Raw genomic sequence first — 15,958 nt, 5'->3', positions numbered from 1 at the left:
GACAAAGCTCTCTCTTAGTGGTTGTGCTGTTGCATGTGCATCAGATTTGTTGAGCGCATCGTTCAGCCGTTTCCGTGGTCTCCAACAGAGGAGTGTTTGTGTAGATTTTGAAATTATTCAAATTTTAAAGAATAGCATTATACAGACCACCTTATTTTGGGGATAATGCTGATAAATATCTTGTGGAAAATTCCAAATGCCTGTCTTTTGTCTTTTGTTTTTGCAGTTGCCCACCGGGCTGTATCATCTGATTTGAACGGTCAGCTGCTTCTGGGTAGTCTGGGTCTTTTTTCTGGCTGCTGTCCTGCAGTCCCTTTACTGACTTGTCATAGCTTCTAAGGCTTCTTGCTAGTTCTCATTCTACTTCCGGTCAAGGTTAAAGCGAACTCCAAGACGCTGCTGGTCCCGGGGAAATTGTCACTCTTTCTTTGGTATTTCCCCTTCGCCGAAGAAGGCTATTTTAAGAGTAAATGACATCGACGCTCCTTTGCTGGGTGGGAGAGAGTCAAACCTTCTAGAATATAAGCTCCGTGAGGGCAGTGAACTTGTTACATCCATCTTTCTCTTCTCAGTGCCCAGAACAGGGCCTTGACCATTGTAGAGAAAGGTTGGTGATTCAAGGCATGAAACTTCCCCGTTGGGACTCCCTGGAGACAGCTGGCTCCGCTTAGAGGTCTGTGCATCAGGACCCACGATTGCAAGTGACACATACCGAAGGGGCTTGGCACATTGCCATAATCTTCTCCCTCTCACTTGTCCCCACCCAGAGACAAGGTCCATGTCCTTTCTGCTTGGGACTCGGCAAAAGGCCCACTGCCTGTGCTCTCCCAAATACTGAATCTCACATTCACAAAGAATCCAGTTTCTTCAGGTTTATCTCTGTGTTCCAAGCTCTAGCCCATATACAAAAGGTCTCAGCCAATATATTTGTGATGTCTTCATACCCCTTCCTTTCCAGAGATGGGGTGAAATGTCAAACAGTTGGCTTCTGTTCTTTCCTTGCCTTGAGCCTTACCCGGAGCCCCGTCTGGTGTAAGAAGCCTTCCCTGATGAAGCTCATCTCCCTTAGACCCCTTGTACCTCTTGTCCTGTGTCTTCAGCATGTTGCCAGCAGGCTGGACTGTGCTGCCTTGCGTTTATGTTGTTATATCGCATTTATATTTGTTCTCCTTCCCGTTTCCTGTTTTTAAAATAATTCATTTCATGACATCGCACGCTAGTCTCAGTGTAACAATGCTAATACTACCACCAACAAACTGATGACTGAGAGCAATTGAAGATTTAAATATTTTTCAGTTCTCTTTCCTTCCTCCCTCCCTCTCCCTTTCTTTCTTCCTTCGACACTTAAGGTCTGTTCTCTTAACAAACCACCTTCCAATTACGCAGTACAGTATTACCAGCTGCAGCACGTTCAGTCCTCAGGCCTCAATCATAACTGAAAGTTTCTACCCTTCTACCAACTTCTTTCCTTTTCTCCTACCCCCCCCCCCCACCAGCCCCTAAGAACCACCATTCTACTCTCTGTCACTACGCCATCGACTTTTATTTATTTCTTTCTTTTCTTTACAGCCGCACCTGTGACATACGGAAGTCCCCCAGGCTAGGGGTTGAACTGGGGCTGCACCTGCTGGCCTACACCGCAGCTTATGTCAACACTGGATCCTTAAGCCCCTGAGTGGGGCCAGGGATTGAACCCACATTGTCATGGACACTATGTTGGTTTTTTAACCTGCTGAGCCACAATGGGAATTCCTTCGACTTTTTTTAAGATTCTACATATAAATGATACCAGGCAGTATCTCTCTTTCTGACTTCATTTAGCATAATTAATTATGAAATTATGAGACATACTTCCTGATATCACATATATATGTGGAATCTTTTGTTTGTTTTTTTTTAGGCCCGCACCAGCGGCATATGAAAGTTCTCAGGCTCGGGGTCGAATCAGAGCTACAGCTGCCAGCCCACACCACAGCCACAGCAATGCCAAACCCAAGCTGCGTCTGCGAACTATATACCACAGCTCACCGCAACGCAGGATCCTTAACCCACTGAGCGAGGCTAGGGACGAACCCATGTCCTCATGGATACCAAGTCGGTTTCGTTACCGCTGAGCCACAACAGGAACTCCTATGTGGAATCTTAAAAAAAGTCAAGGGAATTCCCACTGTGAGTCAGCGAGTTAAGAATCCGACATCGTGTCCATGATGATGTAGGTTTGATCCCTGGCCCCACTCAGGGGGTTAAGGTCTGGTGTTGCTGCACGCTGCAGGACATGGCTGGAGTTCCTTCTTTTTTGAGGCTAGATAATATTCCATTATATCTCTGTATCGCATTTCATTTATCCATTCATCTGTCAGCAGACACTTAGGTTGTTTCCGTACCTTCGCTATTGTGAATAATGCTGCAGGGAGCATGAGAGTATAGACACATCTTTTTAAAAGAGTGCTTCATTCTCCTTAGATATGTATCCAAAAGTGAGATGACAGGATCATATGCTATTTACGTGTTAAATTTCTCGAGGAAGCTTGATGCTGGTTTTCGTGGGCGTTGTACCCGTTTACGTTCCCCCCCAGCAGGGTCCAGTGCTCTGTTTTCCTCCAGATCCTTGCCATCGATTCTTACCGCTTGTGTTTTTGGTAGCAGACATCTTAGCCGATGAGGGTGAATGTCCCGCGGGGGTTCATTTGCATTTTGCTGATGATTACTGATGTCTCGCACCTGTTCGTGTCCCTCTTGGCCTTTCGTGTGGCTCTTTTGGAAAACGCGTATTTTGCTCCTTTGCCCATTTTTACTTTGGGTTTTTATATTTGTTTTGCTGTTGAGTTTTATGAGTACCTTGTGTATTTTGAATATTAATTCCTTTTGGGGCATATAGTTTGCAAATATTTTCTCCCACTAAGTTGCCTTTTTACTTTATCGATGGTTTCCTTTGCTGTGCAGAAGCTTTTAATTCGATGTAGTCCCAGTTGTTTGTTTTTGTTTTTATTGCCCTTGCTTTTGGTATCAAGGGCTAACAAATATTGCCAAGACCCGCGTCAAGGAGCTTAACCTCTATGTTTTCTTCTAGGTGTTTAGGGTCTTACGATTAAGTCTTTAATCCATTTTGAGTTGCTTTTTGTGTATGGTATAAGACAGGTGGCTTTGTTTTTTGCATGTTGTTGTGCAGTTTTCCAAGCATCATTTATTAAGAAGGCTGCACTTTATACATTGTATATTCTTAGCTCTTTTGTCAAAAATTAATTGACTATATATACATGGGTTTATTTCTGAGCTCCTGTTCCATTGATCTATATGTCTGGTTTTATGCCAGTAGCATAGTGTTTGATGACTATAGCTTTGTAATATAGTTTGAAAGCAGAAAGTTTGATGTCTCCAGCTTTGTTCTTTCTTGAGATTGCTTCGGCTGTTTGGGGTCTTTTGTGATTCCATACAAATTTTAGGATTGTTATTTCTATTTCTGTGAAAAAATGTAATTGAAATTTTGATAGGGAGTTCATTGGATCTGTAGATTGCTTTGAGTTGTATAGACATTTCAGCAACATTAATTCTTCCAGTCCATGAATACATCTTTCCATTTATTTGTATCTTCTTCAATTTCTTTCATCAAAGTCTTATAGGTTTCTGTATTCAGATCTTTCACCTTCTTGATTAAATGTATTTTGTTGTTTTTGATGCCAGTGTACATGGAGTTGTTTTCTTAATTTCTCTTTCTTTTTTTCGTTTTATTTATTTATTTTTCATCACACCCATGGCATATGGAAGTTCCTAGGCCAGGAATCAAATCTAAGCTGAGCCTGTGATGTATGCCACAGCTGCGGCAACGCTGGATCCTTAATACACTGTGCTGGGCTGGCAATTGAACTTGCACCTCCACAGTGACCTGAGCCACTGCAGATGGATCCTTAACCCACTGAGCCACAGCAAGAACTCCCTCTTAGTTTCTCTTTCTTTGTTTTTTTCTTTTTAGAGCCACGTTTGTGGCATATGGGAGTTCCGGGGCTAGAAGTCGAATCTGAACTGCAGCTACATGCCTACCTCCCACCCACAACCACAGTCACAACGGATCCTTAACCCACTGAGTGAGGCCAGGAGTCAAACCTGCATCCTCATGGATACTAGTCAGGTTCTTAACCTGCTGAGCCACAACAGGAACTCCTTAGTTTCTCTTTCTAATTTTGTTAGTTTTTAGAAATGTGGAATTCTTTTGTGGTGCAGTGGGTTAAGGATCTGGTGTTGTCACTGAAGTGACTTGGGTTACCGCTGTTGCAAGATTTCGATCCCTGGCCCAGGAAGTTTCAGATGCTGTGGGCATTGCCAAAAAAAAAAAAAGGAAAAAAAAGAAATGCAACTAATGTTTATTTATTTGTCTGTTTTTATGGCTGCATCTGTGGCATATGGAAGTTCCCAGGCCAGGGTCAAATAGGAGCTATAGCTGAAGCCCACACCACAGCAACACTGGATCTGAGCCTCATCTGTGATCTGTGCCACACCTAGGGGTGTGCCTGATCCTTAACCTACTGAGCAAGGCCAGGGATCAAACTCCTATCTTCATAGAGACAATGTTGGGTCTTTAACCCACTGAGCCTCAATGGGAACTCCTATATATTTATTTTTCAGTTGCAACTTTACTGAATTCATTTATTCTAAGAGTTTTTTAGTGAGGTCTTTCAGGTTTTCTATATATAATATCATGTCACCTGCAAACAGAAACAACTTTACTTATATTTTCTGTCTTGGATGCCTTTTATTTATTTCTTTTTCTTTCCCAATTGCTCTGGCAAGGACTTTTAGTACTATGTTGAATAATGTTGGGTGGGTAGTGGCATCCTTGCTTGTTCCCAATCTTAGAGGAAAAGCTTTTATGTTTTCGCCATTGAATATTATGTTAGCTGTGGAGCTGTCATATATAGCCTTTATTATGTTTAGGTACATTTCTTCTATATTCTATCATGAGAGGATGTTGAATTTTGTTAATTTTTCTGCATCCACTGAGATGATCATATATTTTTTAACATTCATTTTATAATGTCCTGTATCACACTTATTGATATGCATATATTGAACCATTTTTTCATCCCAGAAAAAATTACACTTGATCATGGTATATGATCCTTTTAAAGTACTGTTGAATTCAGTCTGCTAGTACTTGGTTGAATTTTTGACATCTTTGTTCGTCACAGATATTGGCCTGTAATTATCTTTTCTTTGGCTTTGGTATCAGGGTAATTATTGCTTCATAAAATGAATTTAGAAGTGTGCCCTCCTCTTCTATTTTTTGAAAGAATTTGGGGAGGATTGGTATTATCTCTTCTTTAAATGTTTGATAGAGTTCACCAGTGAAACCTTGGCCCTGGACTTTTTTTGTTGAGAGGTTTTTGAATACTTATTTAATCTCCTTATTACTAATTGGTTTAATTAGTAATAAATTAATGATTAAGTTTTATGTTTAAACTTAAACTTACTGCTTAAACTAATTGTAAACTTAGTCTACTCCTTAAACTAATTGTTAAGTTTTAAGTTTTTCTGTTTCTTCATGTTTCAGTCTTGATAGGTTGCATGTTTCTAGGAATTTATTCATTTCTTCTAGGTCATCTAGTTTGTTGGTATATAGTTGTTCATAGTAGTTTCTTTTTTTTTTTGTCTTTTTGCCTTTTCTAGGGCCACCTCCCGTGGCATGTGGAGGTTCCCAGGCTAGGGGTCGAATCAGAGCTGTAGCCACCGACCTACGCCAGAGCCACAGCAACGCTGGATCCGAGCCCGAGCCGCGTCTGCAACCTACACCACAGTTCACAGCAACGCTGGATCCTTAACCCACTGAGCAAGGTCAGGGACCGAACCCGCAACCTCATGGTTCCTAGTCGGACGTTAACCACTGCACCACGACGGAACTCCCATAGTAGTTTCTTATGATCCTTAGTGTTTTTATGTTAGAAGTTGTACTGTCCTTTTTCATTTCTGATTTTATTCTGATTTATCTGATTTGAGTATATAATTATCTATAATTGTTAAATCTTCTTGATCATTTTATCATTATATGATGACCTTTGTCTCCTGTTACAAGTTTTGGCTTAAAGTCTATTTCATCTGATAAAATGGTAGCTATCCCTACTTTCCTTTGGTTTCCATTTTTATGGAATATCTTTTCCTCTCCCTTCACTTTCAGTCTATGTGTATCCCTAAATCTAAAGTGAGTCTTTTATATGCAGTATATGGTGGAGTCTTGTTTTTTAATCCATTTGGTCACTCTGCATCTTCTGATTGGATAATTTAGTCCATTTACATTTTGAGTAATTATTGATAGGTATGGACTTCCTACTGCCATTTTGTTCATTGTTTTATGGCTCTTTTGTAGTTCCTTTCTTCTACTCTTGCTTCTTCTCTTTGTGATTTGATGGTTTTCTGTGATGGTATGCTTAGTGTCCTTTCTCTTTATTTTTTTATGTGTTTACTGTAGGCTTTTTCTCTGTGGTTACCATGAGACTTACATAAAACATCTTATATTTATAACAAGTCTATCTTAAGCTAACAACTTAAACTTCAAATGCACATAAAACCTTGACATTTTTACATTCTTCTTTGTCCACATTTTATGTTTTTGATGTCACACTCTACATCTTTTTATATTGTGTATACATTAATTAATTATTGTTATTAGAGTTACTTTTAATATTTTTGTCTTTTAATCTTTATGCTAGATTTGTAAATTATTTATCCAGCACCATTGCAATATTAGTGTATTCTGAATTTAAGTATATGTTTATATTTACCAGTAAGTTTTATACTTCCTTATGTTTTCCTGTTACTAATTAGCATCTTTTTATTTCAGCTTGAGGAGCTCCCTTTAACATTTCTCATAAGGCCAGTCTAGTTGTGATGAACTCCTTCAGCTTTTGCTTGTCTGAAAAACTCTTCATCTCTCCTTTAATTATGAATGACACCATTGCTGGATAGAATAGTCTTGGTTGACAGCTTTTTTCTTTTAATACTTTGAATATATTATTCTGTTTCCTTCTGGCCTAGAAAGTGTCTGCTGAAAAATTTGCTCGTAGTCTTGTGGGAGTTCTCTTGTATGGAAAAAGTTGCTTTTCTCTTGCTTTGTTTAAGAGTCTCTCTTTGTCTTTTAACTTTGACAGTTTAATTATAATGTGTCTCTGTGTGGATATCTTTAGATTAATCTTATTCAGTACTTTTTTGGCTTTCTGAATTTGGATATCTGTTTCTTCAGGTTAGGGAAGTTTTCAGCCATTATTTCTTTGAATAAATGGTCTGCTTCTCCTCCCATCTTTTTCTGCAATGCTTAAATATAAGTATTGGTCTGTCTGATGGTGTCCCATATGTCTTAGGCTCTTAAGCTGTCTTCACTTTTTTTTTTTTTCTTTCTATTTTGCTCCTCTGGGTGAATGCCACTGCCCTATCTTCAGTTTCACCGATCTTTTCTTCCACTTGATCTAGCCTGATGTTGAACTCCTCTACTGAATCAATCTATCTATCTTTCTGTCTGTCTATCATTTTAGGGCCGCACCCATGGCATATGGAGGTTCCCAGGCTAGGGGTCGAGTCAGAGCTGTAGCTTCCGGCCTATGCCACAGCCACAGCAATGTGGGATCCAAGCTGCGTCTGCAGCCTATATCATAGCTCACAGCAAAGCTGGATCCTACACCCACTGAGCAAGGCCAGGGATCAAACCTTTGTCCTCATGGATGCTGGCCAGATTTGTTTCCACTGAGCCATGATGGGAACACCATCCTCTACTGAAATTTTCAGCTCAGTTATTACATTCCTTAGCAGTATGATTTCTCCTTTGGTACTTTTAAATATTCTCTCTTTGTTGAGATTCTCACTTTATTCAGTCATTGGTTTTCTGACCTCAGGGAACATCTTCATGACCATTATTTTGAACTCTCTATCATATAAATCACTCATTTCTAATTTATTAAGATTGGTTTCTAGAGATTTATCTTGTTCTTTTGTTTGGAATCTAGTCCCCTATGTCCTCATTTTCCTAACTCTCTGTGTTGGTTTCTGTGCATTAGGTTAAACAGCCACTTCTTCCATTCTTGATAGACTGTTATTAAATAGGAGGTGAACTTTGTCATTTGGTTTGGCCTGAGGTCCAGGTTGTTGCTCAAAGTCTTGTTTGTCCAACCGCCATCATTGCCCTTAGTGGTCTCCAGTAGTTGACTGTCTGTCAAGACCCATTGGTGTTCCAAAGGTGAGGATTGCTGTCAGCTTAGAAGCTGGACCCTCAGACAGAAGCTGGGAAAGTATAGAGTTAAACCCTTTCCAGGAATAAACTGGGAGATAAGCGTTTTTGCCTTCTCCCTTGGTGCTGATCCTAGGTGTATAGCCATCAGGGCAGGGTGGGGCAGGGAGTGCCTATTTAAAAATGGCTTCTTTATTTGCTATAGTACTGTGAGACTGTGAATGCAAGCCCTGTTGCCTGTCAAAGCTATATGATCTGGGGGCCTATCTCAAGTCAGCTCTAAAAGTGGGGCACTAGATGTGTAGAGAAACTCCTTTCAGGGAGATCCTAGCAACTGGTTTTATTATTGGAACAAGTGGAAGGAGAAAGAGGAAGTACCTCCTGGCTCCTTTAGGCTCCAGTGAAGATTTCAGTCAGCTCTTAAATGCAGGCTAATTAGAAGCCTGATCTTCAGGCAACAGCTTATAGAGTGTGCAGTCAGACCCCTCCCAGTGGAAACTAGGAGATGGGCATTTTTGCCTGCTCCCAGTGAGCTGAGCCCTGGGGTATAGCAGCAGTGAGTGCTCACACATGCCTGTTAAGAAGTGCTTTGTTTTCTATAGTCCTGTGGGACTCATGAATGCAAGCCCTGCTGGCTATCAGAGCTAGGCAATCTGGAGGCTCATCTCTCAGGTGGCAGCTGCAAAAACTGGGGCACCAGAATTATGTGCAAGCTCCTTCCTGTGGGATGCTGGTGACTTGGTTTTATTGTTGGAGAAAGAAAATAAAGGAAGTGCTCACCAGCTCCCATAGGCTCTGGTGTGGGTTACAGCCAGCTCCTAGATGCATGCTAAATGAGAAGTCACAGCCTCAGGCAGCGACTTGTTATGTATGCACCTAAAAATCTCTTCTAGGTAAAGACTGGGAGCTGGGCATTTTTACCTGCTCCCTTTGCACTGAGCCCCTGGGGGAATCACCTTGGCAAGTGCTCACCTGCCCAATAAGACCTGCTTCTTTGTTTGCTCTAGTCTTAAGGTCTTGTGGACACAGCCCCGTTGGCTTTCAGAGCTAGGTGTTGGGGAGCCTCTCCTGTGGTTGAAGGTCTTAAAAGTTGGGGCACTACGTATGCAGTCTAAAGCCTTCGTGCCTCAGGGAGAATCTGGGAGTTAGAAGTCCCTCCTGATTGGATGGCCCTGGTGCTGAGAGTAGGTGAGAGTGGATCTCACCCTTTCCTACCCATTTCAGCGTGTGTATTTTCTCACTCACTCATTGTGTCAGGGTCACTCACTTTCTGGATTTTTCTGGGAGGGTATAGCTCTGCATGTAACTGTGCATTCATTGCGTCTGTGACAGGAGGGAGGTTCAGGATCTTTTTACGTCGCCATCTTGGTCTCTCCCTTCTGTTTTCTTTTTTTAAAGTAACATGTGTTGAGGTTTACTACGTGGGAGGCCTTGTGCTTATTAGGCTTTAGATCCTTCATTATCCCACTGATTCTCATAGCAGCTATTTGTGGTAGGTGGCATTATTCCTATTTTACAGAAAAGATACCTGAATTTTCAAAAGGAGACATGCCCAGAGCTGTACAGCTTATACAGCTAGTGAACAGCAGAGCGGGAGTTTCAGTTTTGGTCTGTTTGATTTAAAAGACTTAATCACATTTCACATTCTCTTAGGGAGGGTAGAGGTCATGGCATGGATTTCCCCCAGTTCCCACTACTCTTTGAGAGTATGCCATAAAGTGATCTTATACCCAGTTTCTCATGACTTGAAAAAATGTGGAAATATAAGTCCCCTGAAGAAATACACACAAGCCAGTTGAATTAAACTTGATCAGAAACCCCACCCATCAGGATGAACCAGTATGAACTTTTGGGAGTAGGTTATTCCACATTTCTTATGCCAAGAATTAAGTATATATATTAGAAGTGCTCTTGAAGCTAAATGCACCCTGCTAGCAAGTTTCTCTCAGTGTGCCCCAAACTGTGTGCTTTCCAAGAGCCGTTTGTGTTTTTTCGTAGCCCTGTGTGTACCAGTTAAATTTATTGCAATTATCTAAAGTAATTAAATAGTACATAAACCAGGGAAATACCAGCCTAAAAAGAGCGTTGTTTTCCCCACTAAAATTAGGTTGAATGCTTTAGCAAAATGTGATTGATGAATCTCTAAAATAATTGCTCTGGAATTCACAGTGGTTGAGATAACCAGAAGATTGGAAGAGAACTATTAAAAGTCAGGAAGGCTGCCATATTAGTATTGCTTCATGAGCGTAATTAAATTTTTGTTCTACGTTCGAAACTAAATCTGAAAATAGAGAAGAAGATGGATTGTGGAAATGATTTATACAGGTAAGGTGATGTCGAAGTCCTGTAAGCAAATACTCAGGTCCTTAGTGCTGTGTCAAAAATGTTTTGGGCCGCAGTTGTTACTTTTTATGAATCCTCACTTTCACTAGCTTTTGAAATTGTCATTAATTTCTAGTCCTGGATGCATTTGATTAAGAATGCTTCTACTCTTTATATCTCCAAAGGAGAATTACATAATTTGCTAAGCCACTTTTTTTCCCCACTTAATACATCATGGACATATTTCCAAGCTACTAAATACAGATTGAAGTAGTTTATGGTGCTACAAGGTTTGTTCCCAAAAGTACCTAAGAAATTCTAAGTGTATAGCTCAATGAATGATCACAGATCAAAACCATCCATGTAACTCATACCCAGGCCAGGAAACCACATTTCCAGTGTCCCAGAAGCCCACCATGGCCTCTTCTTCCCCATCAGAGATAACTGGTATTTTGATTTTTAACATGGTAGTGTCTGTTTTAAAATTATATGGAAAAGGTGTGTATGTGGTTTTTGGCTTTTTTTTTTTTGGGGTGCGGGGGGAGCTGCACCACGGCATATGGAAGTTCCCAGGCTAGCGGTTGAGTTGGAGCTGCAGCTGCCAGCCCACACGACAGCCCACAGCAGTGTGGGATCCAAGCCGACATCTGCAACCTCCACCACAGCTCACAGCAATACCAGATCCTTAACCCACTGAGCAAGTCCAGGGATTCATCCCGTGTCCTCATGGATACTGGATACTGGTCGGATTTGTTATTGCTGAGCCATGACAGGAATTCCTGTTTTGATGTTTTAAACTCAACATTTATTTGTGAGATTCATCCATGTGTTTAACATGCGTTATTTGGTTACTCCTTGTCACTGCTGAATATTTTTTTCATTGAAAGAACGCAGCAAAATATGTACTCATTCTGTTGTTGGTAACTATTTGGTTATCCAGTTTGGGGCTGTTATAAAATGCTGCTATAACTTTCTTGTACTCTAAGTTTGGTATATACATGAGCAGGTTTTAATTGTTTTTGGTTTTTATATGGCTAGGGATGTCATTGGCGGTCATGGGATATGCCTGCATTCAACTTGAGGAGATACTGCTAAAGCTGTTGCACTCATTTATACCCCGTCAACCCTGTATGTGGCGGAGTTGCCTTTGTGGCTCAGTAGAAACAAACCTGACTAGTATCCATGAGGATGTGGATTTGATCCCTGGCCTTGCTCTGTGGGCTAAGGATCCGTCATTGCCCCCTGGTGGTGGTGTAGGTCACACGCGTGGCTTGGACCCAGTGTTGCTATAGCTGTGGTGTAGGCTGGCAGCTGCAGCTCCAATTTGACCCGGAGCCTGGGAACTTCCATATGCCTCCAGTGCAGCCCTAAAAAACAAACAAAACCCCACAGTGTATGCGATTTTCTGTTGCTCCACAGTTTTGACACCACCAAGTATAGTTTTGGTCCTGTCAGTTTTGTTGATGTTATCCAGTCTGGTACATTTGTGGTGGTATCTTGTGATTTTAATTTGTATCTTCCTGATGACTAGTGAGGTTGAACACTTTTTCATGTATTTCTTGATCACCGGGGTGTCTTTGGTTGGGTCCAGGTGTTTGAAGTGCTTAAACGTCTTGCCCATTTTCCTATAGAATTGTCAGAATTTTTCTGATTTATACTTCATATATTCTAGATCTAAGTTCCTTTGTTAATTATTTGTGTTAAAAAGATCTTCTCCCACACCGTGACTTGCTTTTGTTACTCTTTAATAGAGGTTAATAGAAACTCCTAATTTTGATGCCATCCTGTTTACCAGTTTCCCCCTTTATTATTGTGCTTTTTGAATCTCATTTAAGAAATTCTTGCTTACACCCAACCCCAAGGTCATGAAGATATCTTCCTGTATGATCTTACATCAACTTTATTGTTTTACCTTTCACAGTTGATCTATAGTTCACATAGAATTCATTTAATGTATATGGTGAGAAGTTAGGGTTAAGTTTCATTTTATTCCATACTTGTATCTAGTTAATCAAGTAGCATTTATCAAGAAAACTGTCCATTCCCCATTGCTCTGCAGTGCCTTTTTTTTTTTTTTTTCATAAATCAAGTATGTGTATATGCACGAGTCTAGTTCTGGACTCTTCCATTGGTGTATTTCTCTTGTGCTTATATATGTCTTGATTACTGTAGCTTAATAAACTGAAAACTCAGTCTTCTTTGTACCAGTTCCTAATGATATTCTTTGACCCTTCACGTTTCCAAATAAAGCTTAGAACCAGCTTGTTAATTTCTACAACCATACAGAAAGAGACACTCAGACTTGCACGGACTTGCTTAAAATTGCTTTGGCTCCATGGATCAGTTGCTTTGACAATCAGATCTATAGGGCAATTGATATTTTGCAGTATTGAACCTTTCAGTTCATGTGCACGGAGTATTTTCCTATTTGGGTCTTCTTTAATTTGCTTGATGTTTTGTAATTATTTGGTGTTAACATAAATAATTCTTCTCAATGGCTATAGAATTTTGTGGGTAACATATCAAAATTTATTTAATCATTACTCTTATGTTGTGAACTTAAGTTGTTTTTATTTTATTCATTGTTAAAATTTGGCCATGAATATTCACATAGATACATTTTTGGGTACCTTTCTGTCTCCTTAGAATTAACTCCTGGAAGTGGGACTTTGGGGTCGTATAGCATATGCACTTTTATCTTCCTCTGTGAGTTGTATCATTTTAAACTTTTCACATGCAGTTATAATAGATTCTACTCTTGCGGCCCGGAGTGATTTTTTTGTTGTTGTTGTTAGTGTTTTTCAGTTTGTTAGGAAAAAATACTCACTGTTCTTTCAGTTTGTATTTTTATTGCTAGTGAGACTGAGCAAGTTTTCAATTGGTCGTTTGTAGTTTTTTATGTATACCCTGTTTATGGCTTTGGCTTATTTTCTATCAGTGTTTTTATTTTTTTCATATTCGTTAGTAAGTGCTCTTTATATATCACAGATAAAACCCTTTGTTTTGTCTATTTACAAAATATAAACCTGCTGGATAAGGGAATTAACCAGTACACTTTTGTTATTAGAGTGGATCTTTGTGAAGGAGCAAAAAGGAAAACCTGTTTAGCCTGTTTAAATTGTGATTATTCCTCAAATATTTATGTCCTTTGCGTACTTTGCAATAACCGTGATAGTATGCTTGGTAGCAGAGACTGTCAGCAACTAGATAAAATAGAAGATAGGTCGTGTAACAGAGTGGGAAGGTCCTTGAAATTAGAGCCAGAAGCCTGGGTTCTAGACCCGGCCCCACCACTCCCCACCTCTGTGATCTTGGTTCATCCACATAGTCTCTCTGCGCCTTAATTTCCTCATCTGTGTTGTGGGCACATTTATATTAAATATCTCACAGGGCTAAGATGAGATCGTATGTGAAAAAAAGTATTGCAAACAGTGTAAATTATAATGCCAGTAAGTGTGGTGTAAGTATAGCAGGTCCAATTTGTTAAAATTATTATTTATAAAGTGTTCAGCCTAACATCTTTCTGAGTCTGTGGGTTTTGGATTTATACTGATTTGCATGATCCTTTAAAATAAATGACTCATTGTGTGAAAATTCAACCTTATGTTCTCTGTGACAGTGCAGAGTGCATTTGTGCATTTGTGCTATACTGGCTTCTGGGGCACTGGGCTTCTGTCTCCAACACTGAGAGCCTCTGTGAGCTCATTCGCCACCACTCTGGTAAAAGCCATTTTGGTCTGTGATGAGGGCCATGCTTTAAGAGGGCACCGATGGTGGAATCTATATTTTGGTCCTTTCATTAAGAAGCTTTCTTTACAAAAGAGGCAATATGATTTTGCGTTGCAAAGGATCCCCTATTTCTTTTTAAAACTCTTGAAACCAGGTAATTTAATTATGTCTCTGCCACAGCCTTTTATCTTCCTTTGCTAGGGAATTCTGTCTCCTTTGACGCCTCATGTTGGAAGCCAGTCTGCTTATTCTCAGAATTAATTAACATGCAAATACTTGTCTGGAGACGTGGGAACACTACTTTTTCAATTAGCATTTAAATGTCACTCTTAATGATGTCGGATTGACTCTTTTAAGGGCAAATTAAAATGGTATAGTCATCATCTGATTATTTCCTAGAGCATGTTATGGGTATTCTGATTATTTGGTCTTAGTGGGAGCTTTAATCTATTACTCTTCACAAGCTAACTGAGTCAGGTCCAAAGCCATACAGTAGTACCTTCTTATCCGTGGTGTTACTTTCTGTAGTTTCATTTACCTGCAGTTAACTGTGGTCCAAAAATAGTAAACAGAAAGTTCCAGAAATAAACAATTCATAAGTTATGAATCTCATGCATTCCTGCTGTGTCCCCCCCTGGACATAGCCACTGACCCAGTAGCACAGTGCTTGTGTCCAGGTGGCCCTTATTTTCCTTAATAATGGATCCCAAGCTCAAGAATGATGATGCTTGGCAGTTCCGATATGCCCAAGAAATGCCATAAAGAGCTTTCTTTAAGTGAAAAGGTGAACGTACTTGACTTAATAAGGAAAGAAAAAAAATTCTATGCTGAAGTTGCTAAGAGCTACAGCAAGAACGAAACTTCTACCTGTGAAATTATGAAGAAGGAAAAAGAAATTTATGCTACTTTTGCTGTTGCACCTCAAACCGCAAACGTTATGGCCACGGTGTGTGCTCAGTGTCGAGTGATAAGATGGAGAAGGCATTAAATTTGTGAGTGGAAGTCATGAACAGAAAATGCGTTCAATTGACGGCAGTGCGTTCGGCCAGAAAGCAGTGAGTCTATCCGAAGACTTCAGCAAGGGGGCCCCTGAAACGAGTGACACCAAGTCATTTATTGCACGTAGGGGATGGTTACACAGATTCAGGAATCGGTTTAGACTGAAAAATATAAAGATTCCTAGAGAACTGTGTCTGTCCATGAAGAGGGCGCTGCCACATTTCCAGCAGAGTTTAGGAAGTTAAGGAGAGAGACCACGCTCATCTAAGTTTTATTACACAGTAACTCGTTATAATCATTCTAGTATTAGTTACTGTTGTTAATCTCTTACTGTGCCTGATTTATAAATTAAACTTCGTCAGAGGTGTGGGTATATATGTGTAGGGAAAAACATAGTATATGCATATTCTGTACGATTCATGGTTTCAGGTGGCCACTGGGGGGTCTTGGAACACCTGCTCTGCAGATAAGGGGGGGACCACTGCACTCAATTACTTCAGTGCCAGCTTCTGGCCTCCCTTTCTTTGCCTATGGTTTCTAGAAAGGTCTACTTTCCACACAGATCTACTTTCCATCATTTTTTATTTAAGTGGACTCATTAAATGTATGCATTTCCTGTAACCTGCTTTACTATGTGGGATAGCTTTTCCTGTTACTACATAGTTCTCCCTTATTTTTTAAATCAGAATAGTTGTCCCTGTG

At 40.1% G+C, this 15,958-nt stretch overlaps 1 protein-coding gene across 4 annotated transcripts in view; it reads left to right on the top strand.

Moving 5' to 3' along the window:
- Positions 1–15,958, top strand: part of CRADD (CASP2 and RIPK1 domain containing adaptor with death domain) — a 177,335-nt gene that overhangs the window by 78,980 nt on the left and 82,397 nt on the right. The gene's annotated exons all lie outside the window — the stretch shown is intronic.

Source organism: Phacochoerus africanus, chromosome 7 (genome assembly GCF_016906955.1).
Source record: "Phacochoerus africanus isolate WHEZ1 chromosome 7, ROS_Pafr_v1, whole genome shotgun sequence".
Lineage (NCBI taxonomy): Eukaryota > Metazoa > Chordata > Mammalia > Artiodactyla > Suidae > Phacochoerus > Phacochoerus africanus.
This window is presented reverse-complemented; position numbering and strand designations above follow the sequence as displayed.